General features: G+C 43.3%; 1 protein-coding gene across 1 annotated transcript in view; it reads left to right on the top strand.

Moving 5' to 3' along the window:
- The first annotated feature begins 1233 nt into the window (after positions 1 to 1233).
- The window catches only part of LOC128690761 (sulfotransferase 1C4), a 30776-nt gene continuing 19854 nt past the window's right edge, over positions 1234 to 12155 (top strand). The window contains exon 1 of the mRNA XM_070088326.1: positions 1234 to 1368. The gene's annotated coding sequence lies outside the window, so the exon portion shown is untranslated. The remainder of the gene's footprint in view (positions 1369 to 12155) is intronic.

The following is a 12155-nucleotide window of genomic DNA, read 5'->3' as shown; positions in this document are numbered from 1 at the left end:
CTTTCCTGGATCACCTTACCCTTCACTTTCTTGGATCATCGTACCCTTCCCTTCCCTTCCCTTCCCTTCCCTTGGTTCACCTAGCCCTTCCCTTTCTTGGATCATCTTACCCTTCCCTTCCTTGGATCAGACTTGACCATTGTGTGTTTGGTGACTAGTTATGATTATAATAATAATAACAATAATAGACTATTGCTTTAGATTCCCAGGAATTGTATGACACTTCTTTGCTCACAGGACGAGCATAGGGTTCACAATAAACTAGCCACTCAGGCGGTACAATTTAAAACCCAGGGATGCCAAGCCCATGATGACACTCTTCAGATCGCTACTTCTATCTAGGCTGGAATATTGCTGCACCCTAACAGAACCTTCACGGCACGCATAACTGAAATAAAACACCTCAATTACTGGGAATGCTGGAAGTTCCTACACCTGTACTCCCTAGAACGCAGGCGGGAGAGATACATGATTATATACACTTGGAGAATCGTAGAGGGATTAGTACCAAACTTGAACAAGTAAATCACTCCCTACGAAAGCGAAAGACTAGGCAGACGATGCAACATCCCCCCAATGAAAAGCAGGGGTGCCACTAGCACGTTCAAAAAAACAAAATAAGTATTAGGGGCCCAAGACTGTTCAACTGCCTCCCACCATACCAGCATACATAAGGGGGATTACCGATAGACCCCTGGCTGTCTTCAAGCAGGTACTGGACAGGCACCTGTCCAGTACCTGGACAGGTGCCAGCCCGGCTGGTCAGTACCTGACCAGCCGGGCTGTGGTTCGTATGTTGGAGTTGGATTGCGTGCGGCCAGCAGTAACAGCCTGGTTGATCAGGCCCTGATCCACCATGAGGCCTGGTCACAGACCGGGCCGCGGGGGCGTTGAACCCCGGAACGCTCTCCAGGTAAACTCCAGGTATATATGTAATAATAATAATAATACAAGTCCTCGTTTTAACACTTCATGCTAGTCATCCTGCATAAAATTGGACATTTTATTACACTGTGTCAACTTTTTCAAGGTCTCTCCCTTCAAGGGAGAGACCTTCAAGGGTTTGTGCTAAAAAACCCTGTTTAAATAATAATTTAGTTGGTTAGTGTATCTGTGGACAGCGATTATTGGTGAAGGAGGAGGTAGGTGGTTAGGTAGTGGTGGGTAAGGGAGGGAGATTTGGGTGGTGTCACTGTGGTAGTAGTAGGTGTGGGATGAGTGAGATGGGAATCAGTGGTGGTGAGGGAAGGGAGGGTAGGGATGTTACGTTGGTGGAGATGTGTGATGGAGGGTGTGTCACCCTGAAGCCTCACATCACCAGACAACGTCAGCCTGGCCGGGTGCATCTCTGTCCTTCAGTTCTAAAGTGTAAGTATTCTAACTTTTCTTCCTTTGAGGGAGAACGACTTCACGCCGTGCAAGAGTTCTTGAGTCAAGGAATTAGAGCTACTTTTCCTTGGATCAAACCTGATTACCTCCCATAACCCACATACTGTTAAGTGCCTGGGGCTTAGTTTACCAAGGTTTGCCTTGACAAGATAATCAATAGAAAAAGGTTCTTCTGTATTTTCAGTTTGTGCTAAATTCCCGAGAGAATTTTTTTTTTTTTTTTTTTTTTTTTTTTTTTTAAGATTCGCCGGTACACTCTTGGCCCGGGCCTTTTCTAAGTGGTGGCCCGGCCTTGGCTCTCTGTCTAGGGAGTGACTGAGACGTAAGTCTCCCATGGGAGGAGATACAAGTACCTGGAGTTTACCTGGAGAGAGTTCCGGGGGTCAACGCCCCCGCGGCCCGGTCTGTGACCAGGCCTCCTGGTGGATCAGAGCCTGATCAACCAGGCTGTTGCTGCTGGCTGCACGCAAACCACCCCTCAAGGAAGGTTCCTTGATGTTGGTGAGGGGCTCTTGATTTAGGGAATTGGATCTGTGCTCCAGTTCCCCGAATTAAGCCTGAATGCCTTCCACATCCCCCCCCAGGCGCTGTATAATCCTCCGGGTTTAGCGCTTCCCCCTTGATTTTAATAATAATAATAATGCACGCAAACCAACGTACGAGCCACAGCCCGGCTGATCAGGAACTGACTTTAGGTGCTTGTCCAGTGCCAGCTTGAAGACTGCCAGGGGTCTGTTGGTAATCCCCCTTATGTGTGCTGGGAGGCAGTTGAACAGTCTCGGGCCCCTGACACTTATTGTATGGTCTCTTAACGTGCTAGTGACACCCCTGCTTTTCATTGGGGGGATGGTGCATCGTCTGCCAAGTCTTTTGCTTTCGTAGTGAGTGATTTTCGTGTGCAAGTTCGGTACTAGTCCCTCTAGGATTTTCCAGGTGTATATAATCATGTATCTCTCCCTCCTGCGTTCCAGGGAATACAGGTTTAGGAACCTCAAGCGCTCCCAGTAATTGAGGTGTTTTATCTCCGTTATGCGCGCCGTGAAAGTTCTCTGTACATTTTCTAGGTCGGCAATTTCACCTGCCTTGAAAGGTGCTGTTAGTGTGCAGCAATATTCCAGCCTAGATAGAACAAGTGACCTGAAGAGTGTCATCATGGGCTTGGCCTCCCTAGTTTTGAAGGTTCTCATTATCCATCCTGTCATTTTTCTAGCAGATGCGATTGATACAATGTTATGGTCCTTGAAGGTGAGATCCTCCGACATGATCACTCCCAGGTCTTTGACGTTGGTGTTTCGCTCTATTTTGTGGCCAGAATTTGTTTTGTACTCTGATGAAGATTTAATTTCCTCATGTTTACCATATCTGAGTAATTGAAATTTCTCATCGTTGAACTTCATATTGTTTTCTGCAGCCCACTGAAAGATTTGGTTGATGTCCGCCTGGAGCTTTGCAGTGTCTGCAATGGAAGACACTGTCATGCAGATTCGGGTGTCATCTGCAAAGGAAGACACGGTGCTGTGGCTGACATCCTTGTCTATGTCGGATATGAGGATGAACAAGATGGGAGCGAGTACTGTGCCTTGTGGAACAGAGCTTTTCACCGTAGCTGCCTCGGACTTTACTCTGTTGATGACTACTCTCTGTGTTCTGTTAGTGAGGAAATTATAGATCCATCGACCGACTTTTCCTGTTATTCCTTTAGCACGCATTTTGTGCGCTATTACGCCATGGTCACACTTGTCGAAGGCTTTTGCAAAGTCTGTATATATTACATCTGCATTCTTTTTGTCTTCTAGTGTATTTAGGACCTTGTCATAGTGATCCAATAGTTGAGACAGACAGGAGCGACCTGTTCTAAACCCATGTTGCCATGGGTTGTGTAACTGATGGGTTTCTAGATGGGTGGTGATCTTGCTTCTTAGGACCCTTTCAAAGATTTTTATGATATGGGATGTTAGTGCTATTGGTCTGTAGTTCTTTGCTGTTGCTTTACTGCCCCCTTTGTGGAGTGGGGCTATGTCTGTTGTTTTTAGTAACTGTGGGACGACCCCCGTGTCCATGCTTCCTCTCCATAGGATGGAAAAGGCTCGTGATAGGGGCTTCTTGCAGTTCTTGATGAACACGGAGTTCCATGAGTCTGGCCCTGGGGCAGAGTGCATGGGCATGTCATTTATCGCCTGTTCGAAGTCATTTGGCGTCAGGATAACATCGGATAGGCTTATGTTAATCAAATTTTGTGGCTCTCTCATAAAAAATTCATTTTGATCTTCGACTCTCAGTCTGGTTAGCGGCTTGCTAAAAACTGAGTCATATTGGGACTTGAGTAGCTCACTCATTTCCTTGCTGTCATCTGTGTAGGACCCATCTTGTTTAAGTAGGGGCCCAATACTGGACGTTGTTCTCGATTTTGATTTGGCATAGGAGAAGAAATACTTTGGGTTTCTTTCGATTTCATTTATGGCTTTTAGTTCTTCCCGCGATTCCTGACTCCTAAAGGATTCTTTTAGCTTAAGTTCGATGCTTGCTATTTCTCTGACCAGTGTCTCCCTACGCATTTCAGATATATTGACCTCTTTTAGCCGCTCTGTTATTCTTTTCCGTCGCCTGTAAAGGGAGCGCCCGTCTCTTTCTATTTTACATCTACTCCTCCTTTTTCTTAGAGGAATAAGCCTTGTGCATACATCGAGTGCCACCGAGTTAATCTGTTCTAGGCATAAGTTGGGGTCTGTGTTGCTTAGTATATCTTCCCAGCTTATATCGGTTAGGACTTGGTTTACTTGGTCCCACTTTATGTTTTTGTTATTGAAGTTGAATTTGGTGAATGCTCCCTCGTGACTAGTCTCATTATGTCGGTCTGGGGCTCCACGCATACATGTCTGAACCTCAATTATGTTGTGATCTGAGTATATTGTTTTTGATATGGTGACATTTCTTATCAGATCATCATTGTTAGTGAAGATGAGGTCTAGTGTATTCTCCAGTCTAGTAGGCTCTATTATTTGCTGGTTTAAATTGAATTTTGTGCAGAGATTTAAAAGCTCGTGTGAGTGTGAGTTTTCATCAGAGCTGCCTCCTGGTGTTATTACTGCAACAATATTATTTGCTATATTCCTCCATTTTAGGTGCCTTAAGTTGAAATCCCCCAGGAGCAAGATGTTGGGTGCAGGAGCTGGAAGATTTTCCAGACAGTGGTCAATTTTTAACAGCTGTTCCTGGAATTGCTGGGATGTTGCATCCGGAGGCTTGTAGACTACCACAATGACTAGGTTTTGGTTCTCGACCTTTACTGCTAAAACTTCCACTACATCATTTGAGGCATTAAGCAGTTCTGTGCAAACAAGTGACTCTGCAATGTACAGGCCAACCCCCCCCCCCCCTTTTGCCTGTTCACTCTGTCACATCTGTATAGGTTGTAACCTGGGATCCATATTTCGTTGTCCAAGTGATCCTTTATGTGGGTCTCAGTGAAAGCCGCGAACATTGCCTTTGCCTCTGCAAGCAGTCCACGGATGAAAGGTATTTTGTTGTTTGTTGCTGGCTTTAGACCCTGTATATTTGCAAAGAAGAATGTTATCGGACTGGTGGTATTGTTGGTACTGGGGGGGGGGATTTTTTTTCCGGCATTAGTATCTGTATCTGTTGGTTTGGAGTGGAGGCCATCGACTGTGGTTCCACTCCAGGAATGACTGGATTTGGTGTACGATTTCTGCCATTTCCTGCCAGTTTTTTTTCCTTCCTGGCACTAAAAAACCTCTCCCTCTTGAGTGGCTGTGGCTACCCAGGTTTTTCCATGGCCTGGATGTTTTGTATCTTTTTGTCCCCTTTAGATGGTATGCCTGACAATTTAAGTTATAGCACACTCTTTCCTGTACTAAAGAGGTACACAGTTCAGGGTGAAAAAGCTTACAGGAAGGGAGTTTGCATTTTCCTGTTGTCATATGGGCATGGCATTTTCTAGGGTGGTCATAGTTGCACGTCCCATCTGTTTTTCCAGATTTCCCATACCAGCAGATACCAAATGCATAGTATGTGCACAGGCTTGGTTTCCGTTTGCCTTGGGTTTCTGTGACTGTATTCCCTGTTGGTGCATGTTTCCCTGTCTTACTTCTATCCTCCCTAGCACCAACAACGGAGCTCCCACCAGTTGTTTTTGGTAATATATCCTCACAATTGCTAGTGGAGTCCTCTTGTTTGCTATTTCCTGCGGTATTTCTAGTTTGCAATATTGGTTTTATCTTATCTTTGACTACACTTGTTTCCCTACTATGGCTCCTGTCCCCTATGAGGTCATTTATATGTATTCCTTCCTGCGTATAATTCCCGACTACCTGGACAAAATCTCCAGCTTCACCATTACTGTCTCCCAGGACAGCATCTCCAGCTTCACCATTACTGTCTCCCAGGACAGCACCTCCAGCTTCACCATTACTGTCTCCCAGGACAGCACCTCCAGCTTCACCATTACTGTCTCCCAGGACAGCACTATCAGCCCCACATTTACTGACTACCAGGACTTCATCTCCAGCCTTACAGTTTCTGACTACATGGCCAGTATCAAGGGCAGTACCATTCAGCCCAGACTTTTTATGTTCCCATTTGTTGTAGAAAGCTTCCAGGTTTTCTATGAAAGCAGCTTTGATGTTGTCCTCTTTTAATACCCTTGTGATTTTAGTCCACAGATTTATCTCATTTGGGCATACCCAAAAACACTTCCCTGTTTTAACACTGCTTGTAGCTAGTTCTTGGATATCTGCACAAGGGGCGTGACACCAATTTCCACAAAAATGACAATTTACCCATGTGGAAGCCCGTTTGTTTGACTGACCACAGACTACACACAGCTTCATAATGATTTGAATGGTTGATTTACTGCAATTCTACTAGCAACATCTTGAATATTCTATTAATAACCTCCTTAAATGAAGCTCTAGCTATTTGTATTTCTGTTTCTAACTGTTTTTGTATATTGGACAGCTTACCGTGCACGTTCCTGATTTATATTTAATGTTTGTGTTTATAAGGGCACCTACAACCCCATCCGTTTACAGTCTGCTTTATTGTCCAACGAAACCGTTTGAAATCAGTCAAGGGTTCGGACCAGTCGATCTGATCTGATCAGTGGGTCACTTATTTAAAACATACTGGTCGGTGATTTGAGCTAACACATGAAGGATCTACTGGAAATTATCTACCCGAGTAATATGTGATTTGATTGATACAAAAGTATAACTTGCGTGTTGAAGAAACCGGTGACTGCTGGCAACTCCTACAATGACGAACGGTCGACCTCAACCCTTGTTTATCAATCGCTGTATCTAGCTTTTCTATTTTTTTTTCTGTCTCCACCACAATAAATGCTATATTATCACTATAGTTGACTGGTGGAAATTTTGGAGGAAGGACGCTTTTTCTGTAGTAATAATTGCTTCTCGTTGTGTATATTGCGACCGCTGGTAACTACAGGTTATATGAAATTCACAGTATACGTCATCTTTGGGACCAACTGTCCCCAGGCCTAGCCACAAGCTAGGCCCCTCTGGTCTGCTATCCCCGCCCCAAGGGGGTTATTGGGAATGACAGTCTTGTGAGCTGCAAGCTCTGGCTCAGGCACCTACCCTGCCCTAGAAGAGTTAGGCATGGTGTCGATGAGAGAGATTTTAAACTTGCGAATGTTTTGTTTAAAATAACCTAAATAAATAAAATGAGTCATTAAATACGTATGTAACCGCAGATACCGCTGTATGCCCCTTGTAGGTTTAGCGCTTCTTTTTATAATAATAATAATAATAATAATAATAATAATAATAATAATAATAATAATAATATCTTTATTTCTACAAGTACATGTACAAGGTATACAGTCCTAGCTGACATTAATGACATACTACTATATAGAAAGCCGCTTGTTTTGCAGAGCATTTCGGGCAAATTAGGTCAGTTTTGTCCCAGGATGCGACCCACACCAGTCCACTAACACCCAGGTACCCATTATTACTGATGGGTGAATATAGATAACTAGTGTAAGGAAACACCCAATGTTTCTACCCTCGCCTGGAATCGAACCCGGATCCTCACCGTGTGAAGCGAGAGCTTTAGCCACGTATGTAACCGCAGATGCAGTTACATACGTATGTAATCAGAGAATTTTAAATATAAATATAAAGAATCTTAAATATAATATAAATATAGATAATCTTAAAATGTACAGAGAACCTTCACGGCGAGCATAACGGAGATAAAACACCTCAGCTTGAAGTTCCTGAACCTGTATTCCCTGGAACGCAGGAGGGAGAGATACATGATTATATTCACCTGGAAAATCCTAGAGGGACTAGTACCGAACTTGCACACGAAAATCACTCACTACGAAAGCAAAAGACTCGGCAGACGATGCACCATCCCCCCAATGAAAAGTAGGGGTGTTACTAGCACGTTAAGAGACCATACAATAAGTGTCAGGGGCCCGAGATTGTTCAACTGCCTCCCAGCATACAAAAGGGGGGATTACCAATAGACCCCTGGCAGTCTTCAAGCTGGCACTGGACAAGCACCTAAAGTCGGTACCTGACCAGCCGGGCTGTGGCTCGTGCGTTGGATTGCGTGCAGCCAGCAGTAACAGCCAGGTTGATCAGGCTCTGATGCACCATGAAGCCTGGTCACAGACCGGGCCGTGGGGCATTGACCCCCAAACTCTCTCCAGGTAAACTCCAGGTAATAATATAACCAGGTACGTAGAACTAAGAAATAGTGAAAATTAATTTTTCTCTTGTAATTTTAAGTTTCTCCTCTGTACTGAACATTAAATATATTTTCGAACGGCTTCGCTCCTCTCTGAGAGAATTGTCAGGTTCCAGTATCTGTTAGCCACATTCTGTTGGACTGTCCACTCTTTCAACGAGCACGCAGAATTTACCTCCAACGTCGTCTCGGTTCTGCTGCACTTTCTTTACCTTCCCTTCTTGCTGATGGATCCTCCTTTAATCCAGACTCTCTGACTGACTTTTTGACAGCGACTGATTTGAAGATTGAGTCACTTATGCAACATATGGGAATCTTTATTTAGGAAACGTTTCGCCACACAGTGGCTTCATCAGTCCAACACAAAGCAGAAAGGTGTAAGGAGAGGAGGAGTTTGAGGTAATCAGTCCCTCACCCTGGAGCCGATGTGTTCAGTCCATCAATCTTGTTGATTCCCATATGTTGCATAAGTGTCTCAATCTTCAACTTGTCAGTTTTCAAAACCATTCATCACAGCGACTGATTTACTACACAAACTCTGATGATGATGCCTCTAGCACTCTTCTCCGTCCTTTCTACCTTAATCTCTTGCTACTCTCTACCCCCCTGCACTGCCCCGCTTCACTCCATACCCTAATAATCATCCCTCTCCCTCTTGCCACCCATTTCCCCCTGCATCCTTCCTTGCCCTGCTGCGCTGTATAACCCTTGTGGGTTAGCGCTTCTTTTGATTATAATAATAATTCGAACGGCTTCATTCTTAAGCCGGTCATGTACTCGGGTTATGAAATACATACAGTCCCCTCAAGGGAGATTCCCTAAGTTGGCGAGGGGCTCTTGATCCAAGGAATGGACCTGACTTCTCTTTCCTTGGATAAAGCCTGAATGTCTCCCATTTCCCCAGGCGCTGTATGACCCCTATGGGTTTAGCACTTTCCTATATAGGTAGAGTGGTTGCTTATGTACTAAGTGGATAACTTTCTTGGATCATTGAAATAGAGTGGATGCTTATGTTCTTGGATCGAGCAGCGACTTCGAAATGAAAATGTTTTATATCATGCACGTAACGAATACCCCCAGGCACTTCCAGGTAACAGAGGTAGGGTTGAGAGCATTATTCTGCCAGGGGAAAACATTTTAACGTGTCTTAGTAATGTGATGGTCCACAATTGCGCTTCTGCAAGCTAACCCAGATCAAGGTCAAATAAGGTAAAATAATATTTGGTTCGAATTTTTAACCCGAAGGGTTAACTACCCAGGATAACCCGATAAAGTCAGTGCGTCATCGAGGGCTCTGTCTTGTTTACACTGGGATCCTTTAATCTAATACCCAGTTACCTACTTACTGCTAGGTGAACAGGGGTGGCAGGTGTAAGGAAACATGCCCAACGTTTCACTCGTGCCGAGGATCGATCCCGGTCCCTTAAGCTATAGGCTGAGGACACTTCTTAGTTGTTCTAATATAAGCATCCCTCGAATTGTCTCGATGTCTTACCCTTTAAGGAAGGTGTCTGAATACAGGTGAAGGGCTCTTGACTCGAGAACGCAGTCAGACCCGTATGGATTTTTCTCTGAATATAATTACCTTCATCCAGTTCACTGGAGATCTTATTCCCCAAGCAGTATTTGCTTCCACTAAATATAATAGCCGTCAGTGTAGCATGAAAACGTGAAATCAGTAATAATAGAAGAGGGAAAACATGGAGTATAACCAGGCTACCACTTATCTCACTTAAAATAACTTATTATTCACAGAATAAATCACATTTACAGAGGAAACTTGAAATGACGTTTAAGTCTCGTTTTTATAGACTTAAAGACCATAAAAATGTTCGCCTTATTGGCACTAACAATTCTCATTTCAGAGATCATAGCCAGCCATCCTATAAATTGATCCTCTGCTAAAATTATATATCCTCCTAACCTTCTCAGACCCTGTCATGATGAATCGGCTCTGAGACACAACATTCCCAACATGAATCTTATTCCCGGATTTGTTTCTGTATGTGCCTGCCTTCCTCTAAATACTGTCAAATGATCTAATCATCGAGACACTCGTGACTAGACATGACCTTTGTCTTCTTAACTTTTCTCTTGGCTTGTCTTCTGTATTTTCTTTTCTGTCTTCTGAATTTATCTTTACTTCTTACCTAGCGTTAGGCCTGCAGTTCTTTTCTTTATTTTCTTTGTCCTTAATGAATTCTTTGGGGTGCGTGTGTTAGAGTGAACCTCAATGAAAATAAGTCACTTTGACTTTTTTTGGGGGTTATCCTAGGTAAATTACACATACGTTACTATGTGCACCTAAAGTCGGTACCTGACCAGCCGGGCTGTGGCTCGTACATTGGATTGCGTGCAGCCAGCAGTAACAGCCTGGTTGATCAGGCTCTGATCCACCATGAGGCCTGGTCATAGACCGGGCCGCGGGGGCGTTGACCCCCGGAACTCTCTCCGGGTAAACTCCAGGTACCTAAATATACTTACTAATAACAGATTGTATATGTATGCTGACAGTCTGTATTTACTAAAGACGAATTCCAGTTATTACCGAAATTTTTTTATTATATAGAGTGTGGTTACCTGTTTTTCCATGTTATAATTGATCCTATTAGTAAACTACTACAACTTTCATTCCTTCTATCATTACTACCTCAACTACTGTTAATACTACCACCTAAACCTTCCTACTTCCCGAGGTGTCTGCTGGTCTGCTCTGCTTTCTCTCGCTTAGCTGTGACCTGAGACTGGTCCATGACGGACCGAAACATCATCTAGTTTATGTAAGGATTGTTCCAAGCACTGTGTTGTGACTTGCATTCTTAACCTGCTGTCTCTTGAGAATTGTTTCAGCCACTGCATTGTGACATGCATGATTAACTCACCGTTATCTGTCCGTATGTCACAACCGTCAACCATGACCTGCGACCGCGTTACTCGATATGTTTATTGAATGGCGTTCATATCAGGTGCTTACCTCACTATCTCGTTAACCTGTCTCTATATCTGTTACTTCACTTGGAAGGTCGACTCATTCCAGTTACTAATCAACATACTTCACCAGTCAACACCATGATAGAACTGATTTTATTTTAGTTATGTGCTTAGGTTGGAATGGATTTTATTCTCGTGTCCGTCATGGAAGATAAGTTGATGTTAATGTAGGGATCTTGATTTAAGAAATGTGAGCTACGCTTTCCGTCTTTGGGTCAAATTTCTTGTATAGTGATATATACATGTACCTATCATTGCAATATTCATGTGCCTATTATTATGGTCTAATCCTCTCATTAATGTTAATATAAATAATTCAGTTTATCTTATTCCTAGTATACCTCATTTTCACATAGCTGTTTTAACCTTCAAAAATTAAATAATAGTAGTAGACACTGTGTTTCTAAAGGAACTTCAGTCGGGCATTCGTTTTTTTCACATGTTTCCTATCAATTCCCCGGGCATGCATGGGTCGGAATTTAAATATTTACTGATGAAACAAAGTGATGGGCCCCCATTACAATGAAATTATTTACCCTTCTCGTTTATTTTTCGCCAAAGAAATGGCTTCTTTTTTCCAGGTAATGATAGTTTGTTTTTCCCAAACCTTTTTGCAGGACTCCAGTTCATGAAAAAATTAGCAAATCTTTGGGTTTTACTGACACTAACTGGCCGCATCATACAGTAGGGTTTGATTGAAATGATAGGGGATATCAAATAACATAAGAATAATAGGGGCCCAGAATACTGGGGCTCCCTATTATGGGTTTGGGGGTTTTGATTCTGTTTTTTTTGATCTTTACATTTGTCTCCCATTTCTGGTAGGACAAACCAGTCTAGGAACCCCGATGCCAAAATTTATTACATAATATATTGTGGTTGAAGATGGGGGCCTTTTTCAGGTCTAAGGTTTCCTACCTAGAGGGGTTCCCCCTTGAATTTAGTTCTCAGGTAACCATCAGATTAATTTAAAGGGGGGGTGTTTGTGAGTAGGGCTTCTAAAGCCGATTGATAGCTTGGGGAAATTTTTTTAAATT

Source organism: Cherax quadricarinatus, chromosome 24, assembly GCF_038502225.1.
Source record: "Cherax quadricarinatus isolate ZL_2023a chromosome 24, ASM3850222v1, whole genome shotgun sequence".
Lineage (NCBI taxonomy): Eukaryota > Metazoa > Arthropoda > Malacostraca > Decapoda > Parastacidae > Cherax > Cherax quadricarinatus.
This window is presented reverse-complemented; position numbering and strand designations above follow the sequence as displayed.